The sequence below is a fragment of the Chlorocebus sabaeus genome, chromosome X (assembly GCF_047675955.1).
Source record: "Chlorocebus sabaeus isolate Y175 chromosome X, mChlSab1.0.hap1, whole genome shotgun sequence".
Lineage (NCBI taxonomy): Eukaryota > Metazoa > Chordata > Mammalia > Primates > Cercopithecidae > Chlorocebus > Chlorocebus sabaeus.
In genome coordinates, this window is record NC_132933.1 from 16,478,878 (window position 1) to 16,491,984 (window position 13,107).

Below are 13,107 nucleotides of genomic sequence, written 5' to 3' on the forward strand. Positions count from 1 at the left end.
TTACTTTATAGTTTAAATCATATTAGCCCTTCTCTAAAACTAAACTGCCTTTGTAAAACTAATGAAAAACCACCAAGTTAGGAGAATGAGAGGAGCCTGAATTCTGTTAATATGCAGACATAAATGATAAACAGCCATTATCCTGGAAGTCAGAAGATTTGTGACTTCCTCAATTACTCCTGTGGATAACATCACTATTCTGGAGCCTAAGATTGGCCTTTTGTGATGTTTTTTTCAGACTTTTGCATTTCTGATGATAGGTTGGCTTCACCTGGACCTGCCAACCAGTCCTGTAGCCCCCACCCAGAAGTTAACTGAGAGAAGGAGGACCATTTTCCACACGCTATGATTGCATCCCCAATCAATCAGCAGCATCTGTTCCCTAGCCACTGCTCTCCTTGCCAAACTACCTTTGAAAAACCCTAGCCTCTAAAGTTTCAAGAAGGCTGATTTGAGTAATAATATAACTGTGGTATTCTGTTTAGCCAACTCTATGTGTGTAAACTCTTTATTGCAGTTTTCCTGTCTTGATAAATCAGGTCTATCAGGGCAATGGGCAAGAAGGACCCATTGGGTAGTTACAATTGGAGGAATAAATTTTCCTCAAAAAATAATTCCCATTGCCCTGACACTACAAACCCCCAGACTCCAGGCAACAGTCAATGGTAATTTTTCGAAAATACGGTTCCTAGGGCCCTGTATTTTGATGCCAAATATTATGACGGGAACAAATTCTTTGTGCTTGTGTTTTGTCATTTATACTGTCTCATTGATTCATTGTAAATATGTGCATGGAAACAGGCGTATATAATTTTACAGTTAGAATCCTCCTAATGCTTGCTTGTAAATATCAGTAATATTGACAGCAGTAGGTGGCGAATACTTTCTACAGCCTACCAGCAGAAAAGAGAGGAACTGATGTCAGATAATATAAATCAGCTGGGCCTAATTCAGAGCGCATCAGAATTCCTGGAAAGACTTGATACATTTTGACTAAATGAGAAACAGCTAGGGAACAGCTCTTTGGTACAATTAATTAATACATAGATTCTCTGAGACCTTTTGAGCTGAATGTAAGCCTTAGCCACATACAGAGGAAAGACTGCACAAACAAAAGAGTCTGTAAACAGCAAAGGTAGTAGGTCACACGTAGATTACCCAGGGCCAATGTGATTTTGAAAATGTTCATTTTTTTTTTTTACACTGATGAGAGATGTCTGATAAATCAATCAATCACCCCCACAGCAACATTTTTATCGTAAAACCTATCTGTAGAGTTTGAGGTTTCAGTGAGCCATAATCACACCACCGCATTCCAGCCTGGGCAACAAGAGTGAGATCTTGACTCCATTTAAAAAAATTATCTGTTTATCCCTTCATTTTTATTTTTACATCCTGTTTCACATCCTAGGAGGGAGGTGACAAGCAGTTGTCTTGCTCTAACAGCTTTTGAAACAACTGTACAACAAGAAAATGACCCAATTATAAAAAATAGGCAGAAGACCTGAATAGAAATTATTCAAAAGAAGGCATACAAATGGCCAACAGGCATATTAAAAAATGTTCATCATCACTGATCATCAGGAAAATGCAGATTAAAACCACAATGAGCTATCACCTCGCATCTGTTAAAAATGGCTATTATCAAAAAGATAGAAGATATGTGTTGTTGAGGATGCGGAGAAAAGAGAACCCTGGTGCACTCTTGGGGATAAATTATGGAAATTACAGCCATTATGAAAAACAGTATGAAGGTTCCTCAAAAATTGAAAAACAGAACTATTATATCATCCAGCAATACCGCTTCTGGGTATATATCCATAGGAAATGAAATCAGCATGTGAAATTGACATCTGCACTCCCATGTTCATTGCAGCACTATTTACAATAGCCAAGACATGGAATCACCCTAAGCGTCCATCAACAGATAAACAAATAAAGAAAATGTGTTATATATGCACAATGGAATACTATTCAGCCTTAAAAAAGCAGGCATTTGTGACAAGAAGACATTATGTTAAATGAGATAAATAAAGGAATAAAAAGAAAAACATTGCATGACCTCACTTATATGTGGAATCTTATAAAGGTTAAATTCATAGAAGCAGAGAATAGAATAATTGTTGGCAGGAGTTGGGAGACAAGGATAGGGAGACAGATGTTAGTCAAAGGGTACTAAGTTTCACTTAGATAGGAGGAATTAGTTCTGGAGATCTATAGTATACCCTGGTAAATATAGTCATTAATAATGTATACTTGAAAATTGCTAAGACAGATCTTAAACGTTATCAACCCAAAGAAAATTACAAGAATGTGAGGTGATGGATATGTTAATTAGCTTGATTTGAGCATTTCACAAAGAATGTGTATCTCAAAATATGCTGTTGTACACCATAAATATTTAATTATTTTATTTGTCAATTATACCTTAATAAAGCTGGGAAAACAAACATACACATACCCTGGGCCTGTGACTCCCTCTTCCACAGACATCAAGGGCTGAACAGCATTAGTTTTCAGTACCCCTCCACCACCTTGGTTTTGTTAAGTGGTCACAGTTATGTTTAATCTTGAATGGCTACCATACTCTGTCTAGTAACACTTGAGACTTATTCCAGAGACATTTGCACATGTAGATAAAAACTCCTGATCTTGGTTTAATTCAACCTCACAACATGTAGTTCTAGAAGAGCATTTCTTATAAGTTGGTTTTTAATTGAAGCTGGTCTCCAGGTAGGCCCCAAGAGTTAAGGTAAGATGCCAACCCCCTACATCCACTCTGATGTCTGACTTGCAGAAGAACTTCTAATGGAGCTGGGTGACTGACTGGTGAGTGACTTGAGAAAACAGATGTGTTTTGACTGAGCAAGTCCTGATAACCATGTGTTTGATATTGTTTTTCACAATATACTCCTCTCCTCTCCAGGGTATTGCCAATCTATCAGGATAGCTTCACTTAGAAGACTTGCAGGCATCTCAGACTCACCATATTCCAAAACGAATTTAGGATTTTCCTTCCAAAACTTAAGATTCCCCCTCATCCCCTGTAATTTCAACTCCAAATTCTTGCTCTCCCCATTCCCATACAATGAAGAAACCTTGTGGATAATCCCTCCACAATGTCCTTTAATACCCTTTTTTCTATTCCGATTGCCAATGCCTTAAGTCATTTCCTTATCATCACTGACACAAATTGGTGCAAAAGATTCTTTTGTTCCCACTCTCACTCTTTCTAGAAATAATGATAATAATAGTTACAATAGAGTTCTTCCTGTATGCTGGGTATTTTCTAAGAGCTTTATATTCATTACCTTGCTTAATTTTTATAACCATTCCATAAGTGCCATTATTGTTGACGTATTACTGATGAGGAAACTGAGGCAGAGAGAAGTGAAGAAACTTGTCCAGGTTTACACATATACAGTGAGTGCCCAAGTTAATCTGTACTGCAGTGATTCTCATGCTTTATGGAACGTAAGAGTCATGGGGGAGAAGGTATGTTAAAATACAGGTTCCTAGACTCTACCCTTTGACACTCACTGATGCAATAGGTCAGGAGTTTGACTGGTGATCTGCATTATCCAAACACCACTGATTCTGATGGAGGTGTACCAAGGAATACACTATGAGAAACACTGGTCTACAACTTTCAGAGTAAAATTACTAAAACCACAAATCTCATATTTTTATTACCTGCTTAAAAACCTGCTGATATCCCTATTGCTTTTAGGATAAAGTCCAAATTCTTTGGTACGGCAGACAAAACCCTCCACAAAGCAGCTTCTGACAATCTCTACAACCTTATTTTCAACCTCTCCTCCCCATACCAGACTTCTTATAATTCCTTAGCTATTCTTTAATATATTCATTTACCTAACCACCATTCACAGAGTTTTTACTCATACTTGGCACTATAGTAGATGTGGAGATACAGCCAAAAAGATAGGGCACCTGCCCTTGAGAAACTTAGTCCAGGAGAGAGTAATTTTAAAGGGTCATATACAAAATACAATAAAAACAGAGGATAATGAACACTGAAGTCCACCTGGGAGTCAACAAAGGTGTCATTGTGGAAGTAGCATTTAAGCTGACACTTAAAGGATGAAGAGAAGTTTACCAGGTAGACAAATAGAGGAAAGAGTAGTGTAAGTAGAGAGATACAGCATGTATAGAAGTATAGAAATACATACTCCAGTATCTATATATAGTTCTGTAATTCTAGAATGAAATTGTAAAAGAGTGAGAGAGTAGTTCTCACAGCTGAAGCTAGAGACCTATCTACCAAGGGATACAGAAATCTAAGATGGCCCCCAAATTCCCAGTGTTAACTACACTGATTTTGCTGTGAATATAATAGGATATAACTCCAGTGTTTAGGTTACTAATCAACCAACTTTGAGTTCATGAAAAGGGAGATGATACTGTGTGAGCTCTTAAATGGGTATTAAGAAGTCAGAGATGTACTCCTCCTGGCTAGCAAGATAGCAAATAGCAAATAACCATGTTGTGGACTGCCTATGGGAAGCACGTGGCAAGGAACTAGCTGTGGTCTCTAGGTGCTGAGGATGGTCTCCAGCAAACAGCAATAAAATGGGACCCTCAATCTTACAAATGCAAGAAAATGAATACTTCCAACAACTTGAATGAGTGTGGAAGAGGACCCCGAGCCTTCTATGAGAATTGTAGCCCTGGGCCACACCTTAATTTTAGCCTGTTGAGACCCAGAGAAGAGGACTCAGTTAACCTAAACCTGAGCTGTCCCATGAAAACGCTGAGATTATAAATTTGTATTGTTTTAAAGTGTTACATCTGTGGCAATTTGCTATATGACAACAGAAAACTAGCACATATACCATGCAAAAGAATTTAGATTTTGCCCATAGGTGATTGGGAAATAGTGAAGGATACTGAACAGGATAATGACGTTATATACATGTTAGAAATTTGAGCAGTATAGAGAATGAATGGTAGAAACTGAAGAGGAAAGTCCAGGTATTGCTCCTTTTCTTGCTCTACTTTGGTGAGCATGTTTCACAGTGGTTGTGCCCCCTCTGTTGTTCCTGTTAGCCCCTGCCTATATGATCTCAGCTCCTACCAGTAATCCCCACCATAGTTTTAGCTACCACTGGGCAGCTGCAATTTCAGGAATCTGATAACACTAACTACATTTGTTGTCTTTAGTTCCTGGTAGGCAGGTAGTAGCTAATCTCTGGGTTACCTTATGGCTGCTGTTTGGGTTTCCCAGCAATTTAATCACATATTAAACCAATTACCTTCTTTAAATTCCCTATGTCTGCAATTTCGGGAGTAGTATCTGTTTCTCGACTAGAGTCTCACTGATACGGGTGGCAAATTGACAACTATGGGTGACTGATCACATGTAAGGGAGAATATGAAGGATCTCAGATGACTTCTGAATTTGAGAAACCAATTGGAGGATGATGTCGTTCACCCCAAGAGGGAAACATAGAAAGGGAAAGAAATGTGATGGGAGGAGGCCTGAATTGTTTTCAGCATGTTTAATTTGATGTGTCTGTGGGACATCCAAAATAAAGATGTCCAGTAGGAATTTGGACAGATGAGCCTGTAAGCTCCATGAAACCAGAAATTGATATTGTCTTATTCTAAGCTACTTGTTACTTTTATGTTCTCATCTCATACTGCTACTGCCCTTTTCACTCCATTACAGTCACACTGGCCTCCTTAATGGTCTTCAAACACAACAGGCATAGTCTCATTTCAAGACTCTTGCCCTTGTTTATTCCTCTGCCTCTAGTACTCATTCCCTAGATATCTGCCTCAACTCCTTTAGGCCTATGCTCATATGTTCATCTTCTCTATGAGCCTACTATCCTCTGACCACTTTATTTTAGATTGGACCCTCCAAAGCACAAGTTTATCTCCCCAATTACTGCTTAAGTTTTCTCTGTAGAACTTATCACCATCTGGCACATTGCATATTTGATTGTTTACTGTACATTTTCCCCCACCAGAATGTGAGCTCTATGGGGAAGAATTGTTTTGTTTATTGCTGGATCCTCAGTGCCTAAAATCATGTTGTATGAATTCGTTTGAATGAATGAATGAGATGCGGATCCCCAAAGGTGGTATGGGTGGTGTGGGCCAATTTCTAAACTGATTTAGAAATCATCAATCTAAAGACATAAGAGTGGATAAGATTACCTGCAAAATATCGGTAGATTGAGAAGAAGGGAGTGCTGAAGATAGAAACCTGGGAAACATTAATATTTAGGATCCTTTAAGAGATGAGAAACCAGAAAAAGAGCTGAGAAAGAGCCAGAAAGGGAGAGAAAGGAAACACACAAATAGAGAGTGGTATATCAGAAAACAAGTCTAGAAAGGAGAAGTTGGTCAAAAGTGACAAATGATGCAACCGGGTCAAGTATGAGTGACTGAAAATTATCTCTTGAACTTAGAAACTAGAAGGACATTGATGACTTTGGTGAGAGCAGTTAACTCTAAGTGGCGAGTCAGAAGGCAGATTGCTGTGAATTCAGTGGTGGAAGATAAAGGATTCTGTATGTGGATAATTCTTTCAGGAAGATTAGTTGTGAAGGAAAAAAACGCAATGGTATTTGGGGGTTATGGAAGGAGTTTCTAAAATTAGGAATGATTTAGGCATTTTGATATTTATGAGTAGGAAGAGTCAACATGGAAAGTGAGGCAGAAGATATAAAAGAGGGGAAAAGGGAGGAATCATCAATGGGGAAGGCAACAGGGTGTAAGAGACGTATTTGCACAGAGGAGCATAAAGTTCAGAGTTATTCCTGATGATCTTTATTTTGTCACTGACCTAGGAACACGACCAAGTATTGAAGTATGCTCAGATGGGATTTGAGTTGCTGAGGTGAATTCCATTTTGTTTTATATTGTGGTCATTTGGTGTCAATCGAATAGGAAAATTTTAAAAAGAAATTATCTTAGATTTTCTGTCTTGACTTTTTGTTACGATTTCTGTGAGAGTTCCTTGATTTACTATTCCTATCCAATTCCACTTAGGATTTTTCTTTGTGGATATTTTGCCTCTGCTTGGGAGGAGAGAGGTAAAAATAGATCACATGGGCGATGAAGTCCTCTGATGGACCGTTTCACCTGTCCTTATGTTTGGCAACATAAATATCCTTCTAGAAAATGAAATATTTTCTCTGAACAGCATCTCTGTATCCAGAAATGTTTATATTATGTATTTATCTAAAGATACAGCTTCCACAACAGCAGAAATAAAAACATGACGAAGGCCTCAATTCTTTTTATTCTTACTTAGGATTTCAAAGTTGCTAATTTCTTTTTATTAGGCTATCACTCATTCCTTCCTGAATAAGCAGAAGCAAACAGTAGATGGAGCCTGGCTTTTGCTCGGATTCAGCTTCCTCATTGTTCCAGTACGGCTTTTACCACATCTTGGTGTCTCAGTTATGAATGCCTGTCCCAGTTTGGCCTGGAAATCCACCACAGGCACTTGCTGCTGCTGAGAATGCCTCAGGTACAGTTGACACTCTTGGTTGCTCAGTGCAGCTGTTCTGTATTTGACTTGAACTTCCACCTCTGGCATGTGCTGTTCTGTAGTCCATCTCAGGTGTAAGTGATCCCTTGCTTGCTCCATTGCCTCACTGACTGGTCCTTAGGCCAAAACATCAGGCATCTCTGACAGCCACTCCACTCTTCATCCAACTTTTTAAGTTCTTCTTGGCGATAGGTTTGGTCTGCTGCAAGTCAATCAAAAATGGTCTGAAGCAGTTATCCTACTGTATGGTTTTGTGAGATACCCTGTATTAAATTAATATGCTTTTTTTCTACTATTGAAATGAGAAGAGGATTTTTATAATCATAAATGAATACTAAATGTTACCAATTGAAATACTTCTTGAGATAATATTTTCCTTTTAATCTGATAATATGAAGAACTATAATGATAGAATTTACAGTGTGTTACCATGTTAGTATGTCTAGAATGAAACTTACTTGGTCATGATATGTTATTTTTTTGACATAGTGGTGGATTGATTTCCTAACATTTTATTTAGAACTTTTGCATCTGTTTTCAGTGAAATTTGTGAAATTTGCTTCACTTTTCTTTCCTGTGACATATTTTTCTGGTAAAATAAATAGTTAGTTTTACAACTTTTTTATACTTTCAAACAGTTCAAGTTAGGCAATACTTATGCCTTGGAGATTATTAGAACTCACATATAAAGCCATTTGGGCCTTGTACCTATACCTATTAAGGATATAGGTCTTCGACTAAATTTCAATTTATTTTGTTGCTTATTGTCTATTGGGGTGTTCTATTTTTGACAACTTATGTAGCTTTAATTATCCACTTAATATAGGTTTTAATGTTTTGATTGAAATTGTACATAGCTTTATGCTTTACACTTACACTTAAGACATCTCTTCTGTGCCTGTGGTTATATTCTCTTTTTCATTTAAATGCTATGATTTCTTTATTTTTTTCTTAGTCAAAATTGCCAAATGTCTGTTCATTTTCCTTTAGTCTTTTAAAAAATCTTGTTTTTTGTTTTTTGTTTTTTAATTTACCTTTACCAGCAAGTCCTGCTCCTTCTACTAATAAAATATATTCTATATCTAATCACTTTGTATCATTCTCAACACTAAAGCCTTAGTCAAAAATATCATAATATCTGGTCTAGGTTATTGCTATTATCTCTGAATTGGTCTTGCTGTTTTTCTTACCCACACCCAATTCGTTTTCTATATTGCATTTGATTGATCATATTAAAATACAAATTATACTTTCAGTAGTTTCCCATTGCAATGGGAAAAAAATTCAAGCACCTTCCCTTGGTTTTTATTAAGACTACATGAGCTCATCCCCACTTACTTCTCTGATGCCATCTCTGGCTATTCTTCCCTTGGTTCCTGGCTCTCCAGCTACACTGGCTCTTGTTCACTTTTTTTTTTTTTTTTTGAGATGGAGTCTCGCTCTGTCGCCCAGGCTGGAGTGCAGTGGCCGGATCTCAGCTCACTGCAAGTTCCGCCTCCCGGGTTCAGCCATTCTCCTGCCTCAGCCTCCCGAGTAGCTGGGAGTACAGGCGCCCGCCACCTCGCCCGGCTAGTTTTTTGTATTTTTTAGTAGAGACGGGGTTTCACCGTCTTAGCCAGGATGGTCTCAATCTCCTGACCTTGTGATCCACCCGTCTCGGCCTCCCAAAGTGCTAGGATTACAGGCTTGAGCCACCGCCCCCGGCCCTCTTGTTCACTTTTTTAAAAAGGGCTTTCTTGTTCCTACTTTAAAGTCTTTTCAATTGCCATGTCCTCTCACAGAAGGTCATTCTTTTCATTCTTTATTTGGCTGACTCCCTCTCATCCGTCAGGACTCAGCAATGTGACTAAGTGACTATTTTAAATTATTTATATTTAATTAATTTAAATTAATAACATATTTTAATTGCTATAGCTTAATATTATTTTATATTAATTAAATATAATTACATTATATAATTTAGTATTGTATTATATTAATTTAATAGTATAATATATTATAGCAATTAAACATATTTAAATTTGTTTATTTATTTTTATTTAATTAAATATAAATAAAATGTAAAATTCAGTTCCACAGTTGCATTTCAAGTGCTCAGTAGGCTCAAGTGTAAATGGTGGTTACCAACTTAGACGGTGCAGATTATAGTGCAGATTTTTCCATCACTACAGAAAGTTCTATTGAACAGTGCTGCTCTAGAGCACTGAAAGCACTTATTTAAGGCTTCATTAAAATATATTGAATGACTTTTGAGTTCCACAGGGATTGTTTTGTTACATTTCAAGGATTCCTTGTTACATCTTTAATTCCTTTCTTATACTTTATTTGGCTTTATTTATGTTGACTCTTTTCATTGTTTCCTGAATTATAAATGAAATTTATTTGTTGTTGGCCTTTATTTTTTCTAGTTAATGCACTCTATGATGTAAATGCTATACTGAATAAATGTTGGCCAGAGGTAGATATGTAGTTTTTAATTCTTTGTTTGCTTTAAAACTATCTGTAATTTCCATCATAAAGTTGTCTTTAACTCAGAAATAATCTAGGAGAAGGACTTCCAGAATGGTGCAGTAAAAACCTCCAAAATTCTACTTCTTTATAAAGTATATAAAAACTCTAGCTAAAATTGTCCAAATTAAATTTTCAGAATTATAGAAACTAACCAAAAAAGACTTGCAATAATTTGAGTAGTGTTTATTTTTAAAACATGTTTAAATCACAGTAAGAACCATAAGCTTTGTGGTATTTTAACTAGCCTGTTCCCATCCCCCTTTCAGCTCTTCATAACAATAATCTTCCTTATCTGTGAGGATATGTTCTAAGGCCCCCAGTGGATGCCTGAAACCTCAGATAGTGTTAAACCCTATATACATTTTTTCCTATGCATGCATACCTATGATAGAGTATAATTTATGAATTATGCATACCAAGAGATTAACAACAATAACTAATAATTAAATAGAACACTTATAACAGTATACTGTAATAGAAGTTATATAAATGTGGTCTCTCTCAAAATATCTTATTGTACTCTACTCACCTTTCTTCTTGTGATGATATGAGATGATACAATGCCTATGTGATGAGAATCATATGAGGTGAATGATGTAGGCATTGTGACATATCACTAGGCTAATACAGACCTTCTGATAATATATCAGAAGGAGGATCTTCTAGCTTAGGTGATCCTAGATCATCAAGCCATGATAATGTCCATGGTTGGATGCCAGGAATAGATGATGTGGATGGTTAGGGATTGATATGGTTTGGCTGTGTCCCCAGTCAAATTTCATCTTGAATTGTAGCTCTCATAATTTCTATGTATTATGGGAGGGACCTGGACCTAGCAGAGTTAATTGAATCATGGGGACTGTTTCCCCCATATTGTTCCCATGGGTAGTGAATAAGTCTCAACAAGATCTGATGGTTTTATAAGGGGAAAATCTTTTGCTTGGTTCTCATTTTCTCCCTTGTCTGCCGCCATGTAAAACATGACCCTCACCTTCCACCATGATGGTGAGGCTACCCCAGCCATGTGGAACTGTGGGTCCATTAAACCTCTTTTTCTTTGTAAATTACCCAGTCTTGGGTATGTCTTTAACAGCAGCATGAAAACGGACTAATACAGGGATCCTTGATAGTTGAAGGTTTTTTTGGGTGTGTGTGGAAACATTTTGGAAGAACATTGTAATGGGAAGTTGTCTCTATTTAACTCATCAAAGTGTTGTTGCAGAGGTTGTAATTTTTCTGTTGGCATGTGGGTGATTTAAATGTTTTGTTCTAACAGAGGATTGCATTCGTAATTTTATTTATTAATGTCTATGCAATTTAAAACACTTTAACAAATTTCAGCAATCCAGTTCTGCTTCAGTTTCTTCATCTTCCTCTTCCTCTGTAGATGACTCAACAAGTTTTTCTAGTTCCTATTTGTTAACACTTCTCATTGGCCTTCAATATGTTCTTCCGTTTCTTCATCAAGCATGTCAACAAATACTTCTCCACCAACTTGTCTTGCTGCATGAATGATTTTTCTAACTTCTCCACTGATCCTTGGGAAGACTAAAATCATTCATGACTTCACAAGTTTTTCCAGCAGGCATTATAGTTTCTGGTTTTAATTCATCAGTTGCAGCTTTGATGAATGTTATTGCACCAGCAATAGTGAATGATTTCCAGCACTGTTTTATGTCCAGATTAAGGTCTGCATCAAATTCTTGTTGAACGTTATCAAATACCAGACATGCATATGTGGCCTTAACAAACCAAATGATGCCTTGGTCAAGGAGCTGAAGCAATGAGGTTGTATTTTGAGGTAAAAATACAACCTGGACATTTTTATTTTCATAGCAAACAGATTCAAGATGGCCATGTGCATTGTCTATTATTAATACAACTTTAAATTCCAACCATTCTTCCAAATATTTTCTCACTTCTAGGAAAAAGCATTGGTAGAACTATGCCATGAACAAGATGACTGTCACCTATATTTTCTGATTATGTTGCCAGAACATAGGCAGATAATTTTCATTTTTGTTTTTGAAAGTGCATGGGTTCATTGCTCTGCACACTCCTCCTGGATTTATCATATGCCCTGCATCATTGCCACTAGTACCAGAGTTAATCTGTCCTTCTTTATACCCTGGTGCCTTTGCATGTTCATGAATGTTTAAGCTTTATTGGAGATCTCCCAGAAAAGTCCAGTTTTATCACAATTGAAGTCTTGCTTTTCATGGTATCCTTTCTCCTTAATCAACTTCTTCAACTCTTCTGGAAATGTGGCAGTACTTTCTTCATTAGCAGATGTAGATTTTGCAGTAATTTTTACATTTTTAGTCCAAACCTATTCCTGAATCTGTGTAATCATCCCTTACTTGCAGCAAATGACTTCATGTCACTCATTTCAGGGGATCCCTTCCTTAAGTTTTCATATAGGCTTAATGCTTTCTGGTGCAATATGTTGCCATCTGTTGCAACATGTTTCTATTCATGTCTTCCACCCACAAATTCAATGCCTTTTTCATCTTAGCTAAGTACTTATATACTTTGGTTATAGTATCTACAGCTTGAGGTACAATAGGAAAACTAGCATACATTTATTTTTTCTTCACAATTTTATGGATAGAAGATGCATTCTTACTGTACCTCTTAGCAACCTCAGTATATATATTTTTTCTTTCCTTTTAAAATCAAAAGTTTTTTTACCATTTAACTTAAAGGAAGCACTTTATGGCTTCTCTTTGACATATCTGAGTTGCTAGTATCACTCCTTGCACTTTGGGGTCATTATGAAGTAAAATAAGGACTACTTGAACATAAGCACTATGATATTATGGCAGTTGAACCAAGAACCAACGTAGTTACTAAATGACTAATGGGCAAATAGCAGATGGCTCAAGGCATTTATTGAAAACTCTATCCAATTACTAGCTGACAACTAACCTAACCAATCAGAGACTTCAGTGGCCACACATGACAGAGTACAGAATTTTCAGACTTAGTCCATGAAAGTAACTAAACAAACAGTAGAACCAGCAGCAATAACAAAAACAAGCAACAACAACAAACCCCAAGAAGAAGGAAAT

The 13,107-nt window shown here is 36.9% G+C and overlaps 1 pseudogene; it reads right to left on the reverse strand.

The window, feature by feature from the left end:
- Positions 1-7,261: 7,261 nt before the first annotated feature.
- On the reverse strand, positions 7,262-7,624 carry LOC103232664 (putative SNURF-like protein; annotated as a pseudogene).
- Between the last annotated feature and the right edge of the window lie 5,483 nt (positions 7,625-13,107).